Raw genomic sequence first — 6,121 nt, forward strand, 5'->3', positions numbered from 1 at the left:
TATGCCGGTTGCTATAATTTTGAGAAAAAGGAGTCACCTCAGATTCCAAGATAGCCAATTCTATGCTGACAAGATATACAAGGAAATTATAGTGCACGTTCACATCACAGGTGGAATTCAAACACAATGGCAAGGTATTCTGTTACAATTGAACAATGTTCCTTAGCTAGCAAAGTTTAGCTATAGATTGGTTTTGTTTCAATTTTGAGAGGAAAGAGGTCAGCTCATGCAAGGTTTTGTAAAAAACTTACTTTGGTATAAATAAATTTCTTATTTACCAAAAAAAAAACCTTATAGGTTTGACAATCCAAAGATGCATAACAAGAATGCAACCAATCCATACCTAGAATTATATCAAAATCTACCATATACAACTCAAACAGATCCACCAAGGTCTTCTTGCTACCAAAAGATACCACGCACCCCTATAAGATCTCTTAAAAATAATTGAGTCACCTACCAGGGTACAAATAGAAAAAGGATCTAAAATAACTTCCAGATTAAAAGCAAAAAACATAGCCAGATATGGAGTCACATAAGATAGAGTAGACCCTAGATTAATGAAACATTACACTTCACGAAAAAAGCTATAATGTATCAGTAACAACATTAAGTAATGCCTCAAATTCCTAGTGAGACATAATAGCATCCAACCAATTTTGACCAACACTAGAACGAGGAGCAGTAACAGAAGCAAATTCCACCCCACTAAGTGCAGGAGCAGAAGATAAAGCCACATGAATCTTATTCACCCCCGTAGCAACCTTATTGATTGGACAATCCCTAAGCGGATGGCCTATCTTTATGCACCAGAAATAGTTGCCCCTTCCTTCCTCACAATAATCCAATGAGGAAGACCACAGAATTGACAAGAAGGACATGAAAAAACTGACTGATCGCCTGAGATTAAGCAGCCTATGCCTAAGAATTTTCACTATTTTGATGTTACCAATCTCTAGACTGGTAAGGAGAACTAATAATAAAAAGGAATTATGGCACCCTCACTTTTTTTCTACCACTTGCCTTCATTTTTACCACCTTGAGACTACGAACCTCCCTGATCAGAAAACCTATTCCTTTTTCCCTGCCTATCCCCAAATGCTACCTACTTTATCTTCTCATTCTCAACCTACTACATTTGAATAGTCAACCTCGAGATGTCCATGTCACTAATCAGCAAGGCAGCTATTCTCTTAATAATCAAATCTCTATTCAACCTAGAAGTGAACTTCCTTACTATCTACCTCATAACATCCACCAAATCAGGAGCATATAATGATAGTTAATGGAACTTCAAAGCATATTCCATTACTAACATCCTCCCCTATCTAAGGTTTACAAACTCCTCCATCTTAGCTTCCCTCAACTCTTAAGGAAAGAACTAATCCAAGAATACATTAGAGAAGGCCTCCCACAACCCTTCCTCTTCCATATTACCTATGTTGCTATCACACTTCTTATACCACTGATAAGCAATATCGTTGAGCTGATAAGCTACAAAGTTAACCCCATCTATATTAGTACCCTGTATCACCTAAAAGATCTTTTCCATCTCATCTAAGAAGCCCTGTAAATCCTTCCTAACTTTTACTTTAGTAAAAGTTGGAGAAACTATCTTTATAAAGTGACCAACCCTTGTAGCCTCAGTAGACAAAGTGTCAGCCGCACCCCGCTCAGCTTTAGCAGTAACAAGTTAGGCAATAACATGAATACACTGATCAAATTACATATTCATCATATTTCCCTGAGGGATCTTAGGAGAACTAGCTAGAATTAGAGGAACTCGAAGACCATTAGAAATAGGACCATGAGATCAAAGATGTACACCAGATATATGACGTACCCCTTCAGAATTATCCTCAAATAGGATGGAAGAATTTCCTTATGTTTTGAATCTAGGAGGCATAATCTTAAAGAAGAACAAATAAGGATTTGAGAAGATTCCATGATTTAGAACTCAAGACTGGAGATGGAATACCATAAAAATGAAATATTCCTAAATGTCTTGTAACCTCTCTCTTATACGTGTAGTGCACTTCAAATTCCTAAAAGAGACTTTACTCGACACGACTTTATAAACTCCCCAGTAACCATGAACCAAGGCTTTGATACTAACTTGACATAATCGGGTGCTTGGGGATATGTAATAATAAGCATCTCGAGTCCTACCAGAGCTGGAGACAACCCCCATTACCAAACCCAACCAACTACCGCCTTCCTTGAGTTGGCTGAATTCTACACTTTTAATAAGAGAGAGTGAATGTTCTCAACTAAGACTCTGGGATAGGATCATAACTGTGACTGACCCAACAAAGTCGATTTGTACCATACCAAACAAAACCATAGGCTAAAAACCAGGACATAACCAAAAGAAATACTAAAACATAATACGATAGTCAATCCCAAAATATAATAGGATGGAACAACCAACAATATCATCAATAGATGCCATTACATAAGTTTATTCAATTGCCAAGGCCAATACCAATACCGATCCTACCCATATAATCCCCCAAAACTACCACAAAGCCTCTATCCAAAAGAGTAAACAAATCTTGTTGTGACATGCCCCCAAACATGGCGAAAACCAATATCCAAAATAAAGTAAGAATATCCAAATATGTCCATAACATAAAATGATGGCTTCCAAAAGTATGGAAGCTCACTACTTTAGTCCAAATGTTATCCTCAAGTCAATCACTATGTAGGAGGAGTCGAATAGCTAGTTCTTGCATAGCATACGCATACAACTTCCAGTAGATAGGTTACCGAGTGACTGCTTATATGAAGATCAGGATAAGCAAAAAATAATGCCAGTTATAAAACCAAGTAAAACCATCCAAAATTAACATAACTATATATATATATATAAGTGTCATAAAAGGGAATTCAAGTTTAGAATACATTAAAAACCTTTTACTTGGGCTATGTAGCTTGGTGGTTCTTCCCCACCAATGGCAATATGGGTTCAGTTCCCCCTGCTTAAAGGTCCCAATGCATGTAGCGGCATGACCAGAGAAGTACCCCATGAGATGACTAGTACATCCCCTAATAAATAGTTTTACATACGCACACGGTCCACTAAGACCAATCCTTATATCAACAAATATGATTTTCTAATTTTTATCCCTCTGAAACCACTGCTTTCCATGCCTTTGCTAAATACCCTACCATTAATGCCCAATTAAAACCAATATCCAAATAAGAAAAAAATTTCCATTAATTAATTGAGGCCACTATTATTGGTATCTTCATACCTCCCTTACTTGCAAGTAATATCCTTAGCAAAACCATTTATATTAAGGGGACCTTAGGGACCCTTCCAATTACAATATTAAATCCACTTGGGAGAGTTCCATGTTCTCCACAAGCATAACCAATTAGCCTTTATACTTTTTAAACTATTTAAACCATGATTAAAGCCTTTATCTAGTTTAAAACAAGCAAGAGTTTGATTAAAATAAGTCAATACAATAAATAAATATTAATAAGCATTTTATCAAACACCTTGGGGGCATAATATAACCAAAACTAATTCCAATACCATTAAACCATTTTACCACACAATCTAATTATCCAAAACCACCATTAATACATATGAAAGAATAATTCAAACCATAGGAAACCATAACATAGTATTTAATATCAAAACCCCTAAATAGTAGTTGAAAACTATGATTATGAAATAGTAAAATCATGAAATCAATCATATAAACCATACCATTAGTTAAAATTAAAATGGGGGAAGTGAATAACTTCTTATACTGAAGAAATAATGGAATGAAATCACCAAGACAAGTCCCAAAGCAATCCCCAAGATAAAAACCTAGTTTTTCATCGCCTCAAAGCTTTTGACAGAATTATGAAGTGTATTTGAATATTTTTAAAGTGTTAATAAATAAAATAATAGGGTAAATAACCTCCTAAGTATGTTAGAAGTCATGGGTCAAAGTTAGATTAAGTAGGGAAATATCCTGTATACCCCTAGTTAAATCTCTTAAAAACCCATCACAAAGATACAATTAACCCATATAAGTTGTACCCTCCTATATTATTGGCATCCACCAGTCGTATTAAAGCATCAAACCTTAGATCAAACATTGTCCAGTATATGACTCATCTAACTAAGTCATACGCATAGAATATGATCCTTATCCATGACCTATATCCTTAGTAGAATGAAATACCAGGAGAATCAACTACTAACCACCATACGAGTCCCCTAATACGACTTATACCAATACCTACGACATATACTCCTAAGTCTTACCCATTCCAGTTACCAAAACCACCCCACAAACTAACATAGATCAACCTATAACAAAACTATATCATCAGTACCCCAGCATATGGCTCATACCCATGAGTTATATTAGGTTTGAAGAAGTGAAATCCAAGGAAATATCAAAGCTATAGAAACTAGGGTATTTCATACATTCAATATTGGGTTAATCTTGTGGTCTATTTTCTAGACTCCAGGGATATTGGTTTAGTAGTTTAGAAGGTAGTGCGATCATATCGTTTATGTAGGTGTACAAAAGGTGATGGTATTTAAAATAAGTGATGATGGTAACTTGCGGTATCAAGGGAGATTTTTTGTTCCTAGCATGGCCGGTTTGTATAAAAGGGTATTGGCTTCGGTGCATGAATTGCGTTATGTCGTTTATCCTAATTTGAAAATAATATATCATGACATCAAGATAATGTAATAATGGAGTGGTATGAAGAGGGATGTGCCTAACTTTGTTTCCAAGTGTATGGTCTATTAATAATTAAAAGTTGAGCACATAAGGCTCAGTGGGTTGTATTAGAAAATTGAATTACTAGAATAGAAATGAAAAGTGGTCAACATGGAGTTCATTACTGATCTTCCTCGGTATCTGAATTAATTCAATTTAATTTGGGTTATCATGGATAGAATGACAAAGTTGGCTCACTTCTTGATAGTGAGGGCTAACTTTTAGCTGAGGATTATTCAAGGCTATGTCTTTATGAGATTGTGAAGCTACATGGGATACCTCTTTTGATTATATCTAATCATGGTACGCAGTCGTCTTAGAAGGGGTTGGGGACTAAGGTGAGTCTCAGTATTGCTTTTCATCCACAAATAGATGAACAAGAAAAAAGGACTATTCAGACATTAAAAAATAATCTTTGGGCATGTACGATTGATTATGTTTGTAATTGGGTTAATTATCTACCTCTTGTAGAGGTTTCTTATAATAACAACTATCATTCGAGCATTGAGATGACCCCTTTTGAGATATTTATGATAGGAGGTATAGATCTTTGATTAGGATTTTTAGGGTTTGGTGAGGCGGATATGTTTTGTCCAGATTTAGTTTATCAGGCTATGGAAAATATGAAGGTGATTTGGGATAGGTTTAAGGCTTCCCAAAGTTGCCAAAAGTCCTATGTCAATTTAAGGTGTAGAGACTTTAAGTTTGAGATTGGGGATAGGGTGTTCCTATAGTTATCTCCCATAAATGGAGTAATGCATTTGTAAAAAAAAGGAAAGCTCCATCCCCGGTATATTGGTCCCTATGTGTTTTTGCGGAGGATTAATAATGTTGAGTATGAATTGGAGTTACCTTCTAGTTTGAGCTCCATTCATCTAGTTTTTCATGTCTCTAAGTTGAGGAAATGTCTTAATGATCCCTCTTTGGTGGTTCCTTTTAAAGGATTAGGTATCTTAAATTCTCTTTTTGATGAATAGATTTCGATTGAGATCTTGGATCATCATTTTTGTTGGTTGTGAACAAAGGAAGTGGCCTAGGTTAAGGGTATATGGCCAAACCACAAGGGGGAAGAGGCTACATTAGAAATGGAAGAATACATGAAGTCGATATATTTGCATTTGATTTTTGCTCTGGATATTCATGTTGAAGATATGTTTTCTTAATCATATACTTATTTTTTTGATTTGATTTCTTTGCATCTTTGATTAAGGTAAGAGTATATGCATCTATGGGGTGTAATTTGTTCTTGTACCACCTTGTTTGTTATTTGGGGATGAATAATCCTAGTTGGGGAGACTGAAAAACCCCCTGGGTGTTTGAACCTTAGAAAATTTCCTGGGTTTTGGACTCACTGGATACTATACGACATAGGGTACCAATTG

The sequence above is a fragment of the Capsicum annuum genome, chromosome 6 (genome assembly GCF_002878395.1).
Source record: "Capsicum annuum cultivar UCD-10X-F1 chromosome 6, UCD10Xv1.1, whole genome shotgun sequence".
In the NCBI taxonomy this organism is placed as follows: Eukaryota; Viridiplantae; Streptophyta; class Magnoliopsida; order Solanales; family Solanaceae; genus Capsicum; species Capsicum annuum.